A 16,456-nucleotide genomic window follows, 5' to 3' on the forward strand; every position below is an offset into this window, starting at 1 on the left:
GGCTTGAACGCTGTCACCCGGACCGACGCTCATCCGATCCCCCGAGCGGACGAGCTGATCGACCGGCTGGGGGCCGCCCGCTACCTCAGTATCTTCGACCTAACAGCGGGCTACTGGCAGATCGGTCTCACACCCCGGGCCCAGGAACGGTCAGCCTTCTCTACCCCCGATGGCCACTACCAATTCAAGGTCATGCCCTTCGGCATGAAGAATGCCCCCGCCACGTTTCAACGCCTTGTGAACCAGGTCTTGGCGGGGCTCGAAGAGTTCAGCGCTGCCTACCTGGACGATATCGCTGTATACAGCCGCCACTGGTCCGACCACCTCCTCCACCTCCAAGAGGTCCTACAGGCCCTCCAGCGGGCCGGCCTCACAATTAAGGCCGGCAAATGCCAAATTGGCCAAGGGTCCGTGACCTACCTTGGGCACCAAGTGGGAAGCGGGCTGGTGGCCCCGCTGCAACTTAAGATTGCTGCCATCCAGTCCTGGCAGCCCCCCGTCACCCAGACCGAGGTCCGAGCCTTCTTGGGGCTCACCGGCTACTACCGGCGGTTCGTGAAGGACTACGGCAGCATCGTGGGGCCCCTCACGGGTCTCACGTCCAAGAACCAACCAAAGCGGATTAACTGGACCCCCGATTGTCAAGCGGCCTTCGAGGAGCTGAAGGCCGCCCTGTGCACCGCCCCTGTGCTCCAGGCCCCCGATTACAGTTGGGAATTCGTGATACAGACAGATGCCTCCGACCACGGCATCGGGGCCGTTCTTTCTCAATTAAACCCCGAGGGTCATGACCAGCCGGTGGCCTTCATCAGTCGACGTCTCCCGAGAACAGCGCTGGAGCACCATCGAGAGGGAGGCCTTCGCAGTGGTATGGGCCCTCAAAAAGCTCCGGCCTTACCTCTTCGGTACCCACTTCCGGGTACAAACCGACCATCGACCCCTGCAGTGGCTGATGCAGATGCGGGGGGAGAACCCAAAACTATTGCGCTGGTCCATTTCCCTGCAGGGAATGGACTTCACCGTGGAGCACCGACCGGGCCAAGATCACGCCAACGCGGATGGCCTGTCACGATTTTTCCGCCTCGACGAGGAGAGTCCCCAAGAAGATGGGTGAATCTCCCCGCCTTCAGCTGGGGGGGACGCATGTTGGACAGGCCACACGAAGGGCTTGCTCCCTCCCCGCACGATAGGGCCCAAGCTCCGGCCCGCCAGGCGTGACCCACGAAAAGCACCTGCACCCCGTCCCCCGACGGAACTTCTGCCCTCGGACCTCCATGCATCACGGGCCCCAGCCCCACCGGCTTCCCCGGCCGGGTCAAGCCGCCATCTTGGGCCCTGCACCACGAGGCCGCGTGGCCTCCCCCCGACCCTAACCCTGGGCCTGGCCGGCCCCGACATCCCGGCACCACCATCCACCCAGGAGGTGAGCGGACCACTTGGCAGGTCAATGTGAGAACGAAGCGTCAAGAGCTCTTCCCCCGCCAGGTGCCGATCGCCTCCAGCTCCCCCAGGCACTGGCTCCACCCCCTGCTGGGTGTCTGGACACCTTCATCCCGGACCCTCCGACCTCCAAGTGCGAGGGCCCGGACATCAAAGGGCGCCTGCCCTATAACTGGAGCAGCTCCGGAGCAGGATGGCAGTTGTATCCTGGAGTCGAGAGACACCGAGAGAACTCAGCCTTGACGGACTACTGGCGCTGCCGTAGCCCTATCTTGCGAACTATCGTCCTGCCTGCTGGCGCTGCCGCGGCCTTCTGCAACATCCATCCTCGTCGGGACCTGCTGGCGCTGCCGCGGCCCGTTGTAACGACCATCCTCACCGGGACCTGCTGGCGCTGCCGCGGACCGTACATCGACCATCTTCACTGGGACCTGCTGGCGCTGCCGCGGACCGTGTATCGACCATCTCTACCGGGACCTGCTGGCGCTGCCGCGGCCCGTACCAGCTACACCACCAAGCTCGAGGATTGTGAGCTAACCATCATCTCATCCGAACTACCTGACTGGTAAACAGACTGTCCCGCTACCCCTTCCCTATCCTAAGAGACCTAAATCGAGGGGACCCCTGAGTCCAGACCTCCTTGTACTATTTCATCGTACCTTAAGAAGTGCATATAAAGAACGCTAAATCTTATCCTTGTGTGGTGTCTGTCTGTGGGGGGGAAGTTACTTGTCTGTACGATCGCTGGAGACGGCTCTCCCCGGAGACCTCTCCCCCTGACCTCGGCCGATCCTCCCGGTCCGTCTAACAGTCCATGACGTGGATACCGGAGACAGCCCACCAGTGAGACACCGAGCCTACCGAGTCCCCGATCGGGTCCGGTCCTGTATCCAAGCCGAAGTCTCGAAAATGTTGACCCTAGGCGTGATCGAACACTCAGACAGCCCCTGGGCCAGCCCCGTGGTCCTGGTCCCAAAAGCAGCCGCCCCGGGGTCGCCCCGGAACTCCGCTTTTGCGTGGACTACCGGGGACTCAATGAGGTCACCCGAGCCGATGCCCACCCCATTCCCAGAGCCGACGAGCTCATTGACCGGCTCGGACCTGCACGGTTCCTCAGCACCTTCGATCTCACCTGCGGCTACTGGCAAATTGCGCTCACAGAGGGAGCCAAGGAGCGGTCCGCCTTCTCCACCCCGGATGGGCACTATCGCTTTCGCGTAATGCCCTTTGGGATGAAAAATGCCCCGGCCACCTTCCAGCGACTGGTAAATAGAGTCCTGGCCGGGCTGGAAAAATTCAGCGCTGCATATCTCGACGATATCGCAGTTTTTAGTTCCGAATGGAGTGAGCACCTCCAACACCTCCGGAGGGTGCTAACCGCCCTACGCCAGGCGGGCCTCACCGTGAAAGCCAGCAAATGCCAGATTGGGCAAGGTTCGGTAACCTACCTGGGGCACCAGGTCGGAAGCAGGCAGGTCGCCCCTCTACAGCCCAAAATCGACGCCATCCTAGCCTGGGAACCCCCCACCACCCAAACAGAGGTCCGAGCCTTTCTAGGCCTCACGGGCTACTATCGGAGATTCATCCGGAATTACGGCAGCCTGGTCGGTCCCCTCACGGGACTCACGTCCAAGAAGCAGCCCAAGAAGATACAGTGGTCCCCTGCCTGCCAAGAGGCGTTCAATGCCCTGAAAACGGCCATGTGTACGGCCCCCGTCCTCCAGGCCCCCGACTACCCCAAAGAGTTTGTGGTACAAACTGATGCCTCCGAGCATGGCATCGGTGCCGTCCTCTCCCAAGTAAATGACCAGGGTCTGGACCAGCCCGTGGCCTTCCTCAGCCGAAGGCTGTTGCCCCGGGAACAGAGATGGAGTACCATCGAGCGCGAGGCGTTCGCAGTAGTCTGGGCCCTCAAGAAGCTACGCCCTTACCTGTTCGGCACCCATTTCAGGGTCCAGACCGACCATCGCCCCTTGCGATGGCTCATGCAGATGCGAGGAGAAAACCCCAAGCTTCTGCGGTGGTCAATCTCCCTCCAGGGGATGGATTTCACGTGGAACATCGCCCTGGTACGGACCACGCCAACGCCGATGGCCTCTCCCGATTCTTCCGCCTCAGCGAAGAGAACCCCCAAGAAGATGGGTAGTTCTCTCCGGCTTTCAGCTGGGGGGGACGCGTGTTGGACCCGGCCCTCGTAACATAGTCAGACCTGACCCCTGCACCTCACACCAGCCCCAAGCCCCTGGCCTAGCCGATCCTTCCCACCAGGACACACGCACCCGACCCAGACTTCCTCCGTCCATAGGCCTTCCTCCTTCGGCCACCCCGGGCCGGCATGCCCACTGCATGCACCAAGATGGCCGCCCGGCCCCAGCGCGACCCTAGCCTACAGGCGCCACTCCGGCTGGAGGACATCGCGCCCACCTTGGGATGAGAGAGGGAGGAGCAGTTTTCATCACACCTCTGCGCTTCCCTGGGATGGTGGGTTTCGATCGACCTGCCGGCCTCCCTGAGGGCTGGCTACACGCCTGCTGGGTGTCTGGGGCTCCTCCCAACCCGGCCCTGAAAGGATCAAAGGACAATGGCAGGAAACCCCTAACAAGCGACCCCCAGGTGACAAGACCCCTGCCTGCACAGACTCCGGACATCAAAGAGGAGTCGCCCTATAACAAGGGGTGCTCTGGGACTGTCCGGCAGATTCGCCTTGGAACCACCTGAGCCCTGCTGAGTGACTCGCGGCTCCCTGAAGATCGTAAGACCTCCGAACTCGTGCTTGAGCCCTGCTGAGTGACTCGCGGCTCCCTGAAGATCGTAAGACCTCCGAACTTGTGCTTGAGCCCTGCTGAGTGACTCGCGGCTCCCTGAAGATCGTAAGACCTCCGAACTTGTGCTTGAGCCCTGCTGAGTGACTCGCGGCTCCCTGAAGATTGTAAGACCCCCGAACTTGTGCTTGAGCCCTGCTGAGTGACTCGCGGCTCCCTGAAGATCGTAAGACCTCCGAACTTGTACTCGAGCCTGCTGAGTATCTCGCAGTGCCCACAGACTCCCTTGGTCCCGCCGGACCCCACGACGACAAGCGTATCCCCCAGCTCGAGGATTGTGAGTTGTGCGCCGGATACGCCCCTGCATTTGATCCATTCCCCCCAAAGACTGTCCCGCTACCTCCTAACCCCCCTCCAAGACTTTGTGAGCCCGCGCTCCACTTGTATATATATTGCCTTGCGGATCATAAAGATCTTACCACTACGATCTGATGAGCAGCAGGCGACCAGACTGGCACCCACTGGGTATACTGGGAGGACGGCCTCCTGTACAGCGAACAGAAGTCGGCCGAGTTGGGATCGGCCCGGGTACTAGTGGTACCCCTACGCTTCCGAAGTCTCCTCCTGGGCCTGGCCCATGATGTACCCCTGGCCGGACACTTAGGCCAAGATAAGACCTACCAACGGCTCGTCACCCACTTCTATTGGCCCAAGATGCGAGCAAATGTGGAGGCCCACTGCAAATCCTGCCCCATGTGCCAGGCCAGCGGAAAGAGTGGGGGCAAGCGCAAGGCTCCGCTCCAGCCCTTCCCCGTCGTCAGTACCCCTTTTGAGCGGGTAGGAATCGACATTGTGGGACCGCTGGACCCCAAGACCGCCCAGGGCCACCGGTTCATTCTTGTCCTAGTGGATCATGCCACCCGTTACCCCGAGGCCATCCCTCTCCGCACCGTGACGGCCCCCGTGGTGGGCCGGGCCTTGATGGGGATCTTCTCCCGCATGGGGTTCCCCCGCGAAGTCGTGAGTGACCGGGGTACGAACTTTATCTCCCGTTATATGAAATCCCTCTGGCAGCAGTGCGGAGTATCGTACAAATTCACCACCCCGTACCACCCCCAAGGAAACGGACTAGAAGGGTTCAGCGCAGCATACCTCGACGACATAGCGGTCTTCAGCTCCCAATGGACCGAGCACCTCCAGCACCTCCGTCAAGTCCTGCTGGCTCTGCGCCGAGCCGGCCTCACCGTCAAAGCTAGCAAATGTCAAATTGGGCACGGCTCCGTAACCTATCTGGGGCACCAGGTGGGGAGTGGGCAGGTCGCCCCCCTCCAGCCGAAGATCGATGCCATCTTGTCCTGGGAACCCCCTGCAACCCAAACGGAAGTCCGGGCCTTCCTGGGCCTCACCGGCTACTACCGAAGGTTTATTAAAAACTATGGCAGCATCGCAGGCCCTCTCACAGAACTAACCTCCAAAAAACACCCCAAGAAAATACACTGGACTCCCTCCTGCCAGAAGGCGTTCGACACCCTAAAGGCCGCAATGTGTGCGGCTCCAGTGCTCAAAGCACCCGACTACGCCCAGGAGTTTGTGGTCCAGACGGACGCCTCGGAACACGGCATCGGGGCAGTCCTCTCACAGTACGACGACAAAGGCATAGATCAGCCCATAGCCTTCATCAGCCGAAGGTTACTGCCCCGGGAACAGCGGTGGAGCACAATTGAACGAGAGACGTTCGCAGTAGTCTGGGCCCTCAAAAAGCTACGGCCCTACCTGTTCGGAACACACTTCCGAGTGCAAACAGATCATCGACCCCTGCGGTGGTTGATGCAGATGCGAGGGGAAAACCCCAAGCTGCTACGCTGGTCCATCTCTCTCCAGGGGATGGATTTCACTGTGGTACATCGCTCCGGGACTGACCACGCCAATGCGGACGGCCTGTCCCGATTCTTCCGCTTCAGCGAGGAGAACTCCCAAGTGGATGGGTAGTTCTCCCCGCCTTTCAGCTGGGGGGGGCACGTGTGAGACCGGCCTCATGGCGTGGGCCCTCCCGACCAGCAAGTTACACTACAACCACGCCGAACCTCATGGACACGGCCTCCCGGCTTCCGTGGACCAACATCCAGAGGGCCGACCAGATCCCCAACACGCATGCCCGGCCGAGGGAGAACGAAACCCCCCCCCCCCCAAACCAGACCGAGAGGCGCCAACCCTGTCACACCTCTGGTCTCTCCCCCGAGGGAGGTTTCGATCGACCACCAGGCCCCCGGTGAGCGGGCGCCTCGCGTGCTGAGTGTCTGGAGTCCCTCCCAGACCCACCTGAACAGATCAAGGGGCCGAGCGACAGGAAACCCTGACACACCGCCCCCCAGGCACCAGACCCCTCTCCGCGAGGACTCCAGACTTCAAAGAGGAGGGGAGTATAACAAGGGGTGCTGAAGGGACGAGAGGCAGAGAAGACCTGGACTGACGAGAGCCTGCGGACTTGGTCGCGGCTCGATCGCTCCCCGAACAGAAGAACGCTCCCCGAACTCTGAACCATCTGAGCCCTGCTGATGCTGTCGCGGCTCCCCGAACTCTGAACCATCTGAGCCCTGCTGACGCTGTCGCGGCTCCCTGAACTCTGAACCATCTGAGCCCTGCTGACGCTGTCGCGGCTCCCCGAACTCTGCACCATCTGAGCCCTGCTGACGCTGTCGCGGCTCCCCGAACTCTGAACCATCTGAGCCCTGCTGACGCTGTCGCGGCTCCCCGAACTCTGAACCATCTGAGCCCTGCTGACGCCGTCGCGGCTCCCTGAACTAAAACCCTCCGGTGCCTGCTGAGTGACTCGCGGCCCGCTCCTCCAAGAAAATCGGCAGAGATCGCCGAAAGACGCAACATCCCCTCAGCTCGAGGATTGAGAGCTGGGCGCCGGATACCTCGCAGAGACACTGATTGAAAGACTGTCCCGCTACCCCTTTTCCCTCCATCATAAGATCGCTGCCGCTTGTGGCATTAATCCTGCACCTGCCTGCCGGGTCATAAAGATCCCTGATAACCACCGATAAAAGCTTATTATCTTGCAACGATTTACTGTGTGGTGTCCCTCTATCCGCAGAAGAGAGAAGCGTAGCGCGTGCGATCCTAGGTGCGAGACCCTTCCAGGAAGGGCCTCCCTGCTCTTGCTCGGCCTAACTGGGAAAGGTGGGCCTCAGGGTGGTCAGGAACACATTCCGCAGCCTCCCCGGGGAACACCTTCCAACAGCTGTGTTGCAGAGAGGTGTAAAAAGGGGCATGGCCTCTGAACACCTCTCTCCAACGCAGCTCCCTGGTGCATACTGGAGGTACCTGGTGAGCTAGTTGGCCCCCAGGGACCCTCAGTATTCAAGGGGTCTTAATCCCCCAACTTACAATGTGCCAGGGGTGGATTTGCACACTTGCTATGTCAGACCCTGCCCCCTCCCTTCACCATTGTGCAAAACGGGCCCCCTGGTGCGTTTTAAGTTGGTGAATTAATTCCCCTTGAGTCCTGATGGTCGCTAGGGGACAACTAGCCCACCAGGTACCTCCAGTATGCGCCACAGAGCTGCGTTGCAGAGGGGTGTAAAAAGGGGCGTGGCCTCTGAACACAGCTAGTTGGCCCCTAGGGACCCTCAGGATTCAAGGGGACTTAATCCCCCAACTTAAAACGCGCCATAGGGTGCTTTTACACACTTTTCACATCAGGCCATGCCCCCTCCCAGCACCACAGTGCAAATGCACCCCCTGGTGCATTGTAAATTGGGGGATTAAGTCCCCTTGATTCCTGATGGTCCCTGGGGGCCAACTAGCCCACCAACTACCTCCAGTAAGTGCCACAGAGCTGTGTTGCAAAGTGGTGTAAAAAGGGAGCGTGGCCTTGGACCACCTCTCTGCAACGCAGCTCCCTGGTGCTTACTGGAGGTACTTGGTGGTCTAGTTGGCCCCCAGGGACCCTCAGGATTCAAGGGGACATAATCCCCCAACTTAAAACACGCCACAGGGGGGGTTTGCACATTTGTCACATTAGGCCACGCCCCCTCACTGCACCACTGTGTAAATGCACCCCTGGTGTGTTGTAAATTGGGGGATTAAGTCCCCTTGAGCCCTGAGGGTCCCTGGGGGCCAACTAGCCCACCAGCTACCTCCAGTAAGCGTCACAGAGCTGCGTTGCAGAGAGGTATAAAAAGGGGCGTAGCCTCTCAACACCTCTCTGCAGCAGCTCCCTGGTGCATAATGGAGGTACTTGGTGGGCTAGTTTGCCCCCATGGGCCCACAGGATTGAAGGGGACTTAATCTCCCAATTTACAATGTGCACTTGCTATGTCAGGCCCGCCCCCTCCCTGCACCTCTGTGCAAACGTGCCGAAATTGAAAAAAATATATATCTTTTTTGGGCCCTGGGGTTCCTTCTGGGACCCCTGACCAGGCCTAGGGGGTCAGGGTGTTTCTACCCTGCCCCCTTCTCTTGTTTTATACCTTTGTTCCTCTGTTTTCCGGTGACTCGCTTCTACCGAGCCACAAAATGGCTGCCAACACTTCCTAGTTTGGAGTGTTGACAGCCAATCACATTGAAGCTCGTACACCGGACTTAGGCTCCGCCCAGATATTGAAACTTTTATTTTTCTAATTTCTCAGCAACTACTGAACGGATTTATACCATTTTAAAAAAGGTAACTGTCTGATCCAAGCACTACCTTCTTGCAAAATTTGGGGTAATTCTGTTGAGTAGTTTCGGCTGTAGCCTTGCACAAAATTTCCTATGGGAAATTGATTTTTTGACTCTTATTTTTTGAATTTCTCAAAAACTACTGAACGAATTTACAGCATTTAAAAAAAGCTCACTTTCTGAACCAAGCTCTACCTTTCTGCCAAATTTGAGATAATTCCGTTCAGCAGTTCGGGCTGTAGCTCGTCGCAAAATTTCCTATGGAAAATAAACGTGGGGAAAACGTGTTTTGCGACCCCCCTTTTTTCTCAGCCCCTGCTAGACGAATTACCCCCAAACTGTCAAGATAGGAGCTGACCGAAAAAGTGCAACTTTTTGGAAAATTTCATAAAGATTTGTTAAACAACGCCAAAGTTATAAGCAAATCAAAAAATGTTTTTCCTATGGAAACTAGGTTGTAACTATAACTACCTGCTTGCGACCGCCAGTAGGTAATTGTTAGAATCGGGAGTCTCTGGTTGGCACAGGTATGCACTTGCGACAAGCAGGGACCCTCTCCTCTAAGTCAGGGCAAAGGATTACCCTCAGCGAATAACCCCTGCTCACCCTCTAGGTAGTGTGGCGCGAGCAGTCAGGCTAATCTCTAGAGTACATAAGGTTAAGCATTTATGAGGTCCCACAATAATCACCAACCCACCACACAGAGACACCAGACTGTATTTATAAAAAATAAAGCTCTTTATATAAATTTCTTTAAGCAGGCTTCAGTTACAGTCGGTAGACTTTGAAAAACGGTTCCAGTTACTTGTGATACTGTTCAAATTTGGTCTGAGGATGCCACAGTTCTTGGTCACTCAAGGCGATGTGCAGTTTGCACCTTTTTGGAGGTCAGTGCGCGTCGTAGCGCTGTCCGTACGTGGCGTACCGCTGTGGTATGCATTGTACCGCTCTGGTACGCATCGTACCACTCTTTGTGACGATCCCCACTACGTCTCACGCTTCCCGCGTGAGCAGGCATACAGGGCCGACGATCTTCAGGCTGTACGGGCCGCACAGTTGGCCTTCGCTTCACGCGTACAGTTCTCCTGGGAGGCAGCCATACGCTGGGGGTCCGTAGCGCACAGTCTCCTACACTGCAGCTGTACGCTGCAAGTACGCTGGCTCTCAGACGCGCACAGTTCGGCTACGCTCCAGCCGTACGCTGGGGCTTTCAAACGCACACAGTACCTTATTTCTTTAGGCGGGAGTTCGAGGCGGCGTCGGCAGTTGTAGAGGGGGCATCCCACGTCACGGTGCGGTCCCGTTTTGCAGAGGGCAGCGATGCGTTGTGGGGCGCCTCGGTACTCCGATGCTCGTCGCGATGTTGGTGGAAGGAGGGGCGACTTGGGGGTGAATCCGGCGGCGAGGCGTTGCCCACAGGACATCGTCCAGATGCGGCGAACTTGGGTGCAGTTGGTCCTTACGGTGGGCTCTACGGCTCGGGGGCCACAGAGGCTCGTTGCTTAGACCGGACGGTCCTTTCTTACGGTGCGAGCTCCGGCTCGAGGGGGCAGCAGTTCGCGGTGCTCATGCCAGGCGGGCCAGGACGTTACGGTGCGTACTGTGGCACAGTCGTGCAGGGGCCATGTTGCTCGGCAGGATGAGGGCACACAGGTTCTCAGAGTGCGGGACAGGATCCCAGTCGCACTCAGGTTTCTGGAGTCAGCGTTGAAGGGCTATTCACCAGCAGCAGCTTCCTTTCTTCCAGGGAGGGGTAGCGCCCACTGTTCCTGGGGCGCAGTTCAGGGGGCAAGTTCACAAGCAAGCCCTTGGAGATTGTTGAAATTAAAGTCTTTCTCAGTCTTTTCCTCTCCTTCTTGCAGCAAGGCACCCACCACAGGCCAGTCTCCTAGGTCAGAGACAATAGTCCTCCATGCAGCTTTCCCAGGTCCTTCTCGTTGGGCAGAGGTTCTTCTTGGCATAAACAGGATCTGATTTCTTAGGAGCAGGGCTCATTCTTTTATACACAGTTTCTTTTGTTCTTTGTGGCCAGGGGGCCTGTGCCTGGCTCAGTCCGGTTTTGGAGCACTTTGTTGTGGTGACTCTGCTCTTTCCTTTCAGTGCACAGGGCAGAGACATCAGCCGCTTCACAGGGGGCGGAGCCAGCATTGTGGTGGCAGAGCACAGCCCTATTCAGAGTCAAGGTGTACTCCTCCCATCCATCCTAGTGTAATCTCTCTACCCACCACCTGGCAGTCAGCCTGTCTCCTAGAATTCCCCAGCCCTGCCCCTCACTGAACACACACACACAGCAGAGGCGGACTGAAATGATTTAGGCAAGTAAATACTAACTTTCTAAAAGTAGTGTTTACAAACACAGAATATTAAAATAAACTTAACTAAAAGAAGTATTTAATTATTCTGAGTTCAGGCATACTAAACTTGACTTTCTACCATGCTCTCTGAGTCCGCTGGGATTATAGAGGGTAATAATTCCAGCAGCCCATTCTGGCCTATGGAGAGCAGGTAGCCTTTCAATAGTGAAAAACGAAAATGGCTGTAATTCACTATTAGAACATGCCACACACATCAGGGCATGTCCTACCTTATGCCTACAATGCACCCTGACCTTGGGCCTACCATAGGGGTGACTAATATGTAGTTAAGGGAAGGTTTAGGGACTGGCAAGTAGGTGCACTCGTGCAGTCAGCATGACAGTACCAGACTGCACGCAGGTTCTGCAATGGCAGACCTTAGACACATTTTACTAGGCCGCTTTAGTGGGTGGCACAACCAGTGCTGCAAGCCCACCAGCAGCATTTGTATTTACAAGCCCTGGCACTCCTGGTGCACTTTACTAGGGGCTGATAGTAAACCAAATGAGCCAAACATGGAAACCAATCAATGTATACACTTTTCATAGGGAGCACATGCACTGTGGCACTGATTGGCAGTGGCACAGTGCCCTGAGCAGGTAACACCAACAAAACACATGAGGCACATCAGCAAAAAGTGGAAGGGAGACTCACGCCAAGGTGCCAGGTCTAACAGTAATATATATATAAATATATATATACATACATACATATACAAATAACTTCCCAAGGTTGACCCACACTGGGTAACACACAGGCACAGACTTTAGTAGAAGTGAAAGCAAGTTAGTTTATTGCACCATCATGTCAAATGACGCGTTTCGGCCGCCAGACTGCGGCCTTGATCACATCTCGTGCTGCAGGTGAATGACAACTTAAATAGGTAGAGTAGTGTTTTTACTATGTCCACACAAATTATTCAAAGAATGCTTAATTTACATATTGTACACCTCTTTTCCGACATGGCCTACGTGGGTAGAGCTCCGTGTGAGGTAAGTCATATGCAAATGACTTGGTTGATGACACGTTACTGGCATTCAGGTGTCATGGATGACAGACTGACTGTGCAAAAAGTCAACAAAAAAATAAAATGTAAAATACATTACAGTGATAATGTGCAATGGGGAAATTCTGCTGTGAAGTCATGCTGCTGTGATGGAAGAGCACACATGAACAGCCCATTCGAATAGCCCAGATGCTAAATAATCTAAATGCCAAGGAGCTCAGCAGTCACCATGGTAGAGAGACTAACGTTTGCCATAGTGTGGCACAGAGACAAGTGTCTCCTAATGTTGAGGTTGAGTGGGCCACCGTGAAGATGGCCTGACACCAAGGTCAAAGTAGAGGACCTAAGGTGACTCCGAAGAGCTGTGTGGCAGAGTGAGAACCCAATGCGTATCATGGTGAGTGTTGACGATAAAAAGGTACGAATGCGAAGTAGTGCGTGGCAACGTGAAATATTAGAAATTATCCCGAGTGGTGACCGCCTTGGAAAAGGTGCTTAAGCGGGTGTGGACTGCTATTGTATCAGTGTTTAAAAATTAAGCAGGAGGGAAAGGGGAACAGGGAAAGTGCTGGAGTGCTGGATGATTGTGGTATAAGAGTGTCCAAGGGATTAGTTTAGGGTGCGAACTGAAACTCCAAGTGGACTGCTCAGGTGTGCTCAGTGCCATAGTGAATAAAATAAACCACAAATGTCAAATGCCGATGGTAAATATGCTGTTGGTGGCTTTGTGAAAGCAAAGGGGGGATAACTGTAACCAGGTACCAGCTGGGATACTGGATATACAGGCATAATGCCCAATAGGAAATCATTATTCAAACAAAGATACAGCACAGCATTGAACCCCAGTGAGCGGTATAGGTATATAGATTCTGAACACATACATATCATGATAAGTGGCATATCCTTATCGATTTAAAACGGCCTACCCCCATGGCACTGTGGTAATGTAACAACAGATCATATAATGATGGAGGTAAAAACAGCTCATGGTCAATAACAATGTACATACAGACCATCAAAAGTAATACAAAAAATGCAAAACATAATGATAATAATGCAGAAAGGAAACAGCGAGGCACATAAACCAGGAGTTGATATGGGAGAGAGTAACAGACAGACTGAGAAGGCAAAGACTGTGGTGCTAAAACTCAGTGGTGGATTAGCTAGCCTTAGTGAGGTGTTATAGAAAGTTATGCAGATCCTCACTAGTGTTGAGACCTGTGGGCGCTTTGGTGTTGAGTTCCAAGATGTAGCATGTCTCTAGTTCTCACGGTTGCCTCCATGTCTCGGGGGGGGGGGGGCACACAGCCCACAATGAAATATTTGAAGTGTTCTGGGTTGTTGTGAACCTCCTTGAAATGTCTAGCTCCGGGGTATGTTGGGTCACTGTTGACAATCGCCCTCAGGTGTTTGAGGATGCAAAGATGGACATGCATTAGTACTGCCCACATACCTAAGACTGCATTTACATTCAAGTATATAAACGGCATACTTAGCTCTGCAGGTGAGTCTACATTTGATTGTTACAGGTTCTTTGTGAAAAGTGGCAGTGATTTGACTGGTGTTGATACCAAATTTCCACGCTCTGCTGCAGTTGAAAAAGCCCTTGATGTCAGATAACCAATTAGATTTAGTGATGATTTCAGGGCTACTTTTGACCAAGGCGTCGTGCATGAAAAAAGCCCGCCTAAAGGTGATATCGGGGCATGGTGCTACAATGGGCCCTAGGGTTGGGTCAGATTTAATCATGCCCAACATTTGTTAAACATGGATTTGATGGCACGCTCCTCAGTGTTATAAGTAATGATGAGATGGGTGTTGACTGTGCCGTGGTTAAATGCCTCAGTGGGGGTACTGATGTCACCGGGGTTGGTGGTAGGCTTCCCATTCAAAAGTTCCTCCCCAGGTATAGCGTTAGCTCTATTGGTGGCCATGGTTATGTCTTTTTCTGTGTAACCGCGTGCTCTGAATCTTTGGTGTGCCTCTTCTTGACATGTAGTGAGATCATTGGTAGAACTGTAAATTCTGCGTAAACGGAGCATCTCGCCATAGGGAATACTTGCAATGAGATGTCGAGGATGAAAATGTGCAGAATGTAAGTGGAGTTACTTGCAGTGGGTTTTCTGTGTCGATTTGAGTGTAATGTGCCATTGGAAACATAGAGCATGACGTCAAGGCATTTAACCGACACAGCACTCATGTTGGCATTGAGCTCAAGATTTAAATGATTGGTGTTGATCTCAGAAATGAATGTTTTGCCACTTGCTATGTCACCTCTCCAAATTACAAACACATCATCAATGTATCTTAGCCATGTCACTGTGTGATACTTCCATGTATCAGTGTCTTGCCATGAGAACCTGCCTCTCCCACCAACCCACATGGAGACTGGGGGAAAAACAGGCTCCCAAAGCAACACCCCAGAGCTGTTGATACACTGATTTATCAAACATGGAGAAATTGTTATGTAGACACCATTCAATTAGAAACAGGATCACATCATTGTGCCTATAGCATTGAATAGGAATTGAGTGAGGAAATTGCGACCAGCAGATAAACTGTCACAATGGCGGATACTAGTGTATAATGATGTAATATCTAAAGACATCAAGATGTAATTGTCAGACCAAGGGATGTCTTTGACTTTTAGTAGGAAATCACTTGTGTCTTTTAAATAAGTAGGTAAGTTGATCACCAGTTCCTGCAGGAAAAAGTCTACATACTTGGAAATGTTTTCACACATGCTTTTGCGGGCCGAGATGATGGGATGGCCTGGGACTGGTGATATGCTTTTATGAACCTTAGGGAAGAAGTATAGCACCGGAAGCACAGGAAAATCATTAATCAAAAATTCAAAAATATTAATTAATCTTTGCTGAGAATGCCATCCGATCTGTAGATGTTTAATCTCTTTTTGAGCTCTTTGCCACTGGCAGTTACTTCTTTGTGGCTGGAGGCTTTGTAGCAGGTGGTGTATATGTATATGTATATATATATATATATATATATTATCCAAAACTTCTCCAAGTTCAAGAAAAGCAATCGACGCCGTGTCTGTGCTGAAAATTATTTATTGCCAGCTGAAAAAGCTAGACGCGTTTCGCCTGTCCTGCAGGCTTGTTCACTAGCAGTTTGGTAAAGTTTTCAAAGGCAATTTAAAACAGTGAGTGACGATCAACGCACGTGATGGACTACAAGCATAGAAATAAACAGAAGACTCGTAGTTCACTTCAACTGCAATAGATACACGATCCTGGCATGTGCCATAAAATGTAAGACCAATTCATTATGGTCGGACACGCATAATATGTACTCATTATTTTAGAGTATTTGATAACATTCATCAATTGTGACACAATTATTACCCAAGTGGTCAAGTTGTGAAAACATTAAAACAGAATATTGTTTTAGCCCGCAAAGTTAATACATTGCAAAGGAGTTTGGATCAAGTGATCAGTCGCACTGAATGTAATTTCAGTCATTGTGTCAAAACATGATTTAGCATATCAAATTAGAACTGACAATAAATGCATGGTATCTATAAAGTTACTGCCCAAGTGGGCTGATGCAACATACAGAAAGAGTCAATTATAGTTAATAATAGCTGTTTTAAGTCCAAAACAGTAACGTGATCATACAATAAACAAAATACAGATAAAACCAGATAGAAAAGGACGAGAGGATTCTACAGATGTGTGTGTAAGTCTTCTTCCATATTAAGACCATGTGGAGTTTTAGTATTGAGTCTGATAATGTAGCAAGACTCAAGTTTGCGGAGCTTCTTTTCCCGGTTTCCACCTCGGCTACCAGCTGGAACTGAATCAATTACAAAATAAAGAAGACCTTCAGGGTCTTTGTTGTGGCATCTGTCAAAGTGTCGGGCCACGGGATAACTTTTGTCCCCATTTTTAATGGCCCGTAGATGCTGCAACACCCTCTTGTGCACAGGTAAAATCGTAGAGCCCACATATTTAAGGCCACAAGGGCACTGTAATATGTAGACCGCATAGTCAGTCTTGCATGTGTACTGCCCCTTGATGTGTTGGATGGGTTTATGGGAAAAACCTGCTGGGAAACAAGTTGTATTTTTTCCATACGTACAGGCCTTACATTTATGGCATTTGATAAAACCATCCTTTCTTTGGAGCCAAGAACCTGCTAATTTAGTTTGTTTACTGGGTAACACATTGCTGACTAGTGCTTGGTGCAAAGATCTGGCCTTTCTA

This window comes from Triturus cristatus, chromosome 4_1, assembly GCF_964204655.1.
Source record: "Triturus cristatus chromosome 4_1, aTriCri1.1, whole genome shotgun sequence".
NCBI classification, from domain to species: Eukaryota; Metazoa; Chordata; class Amphibia; order Caudata; family Salamandridae; genus Triturus; species Triturus cristatus.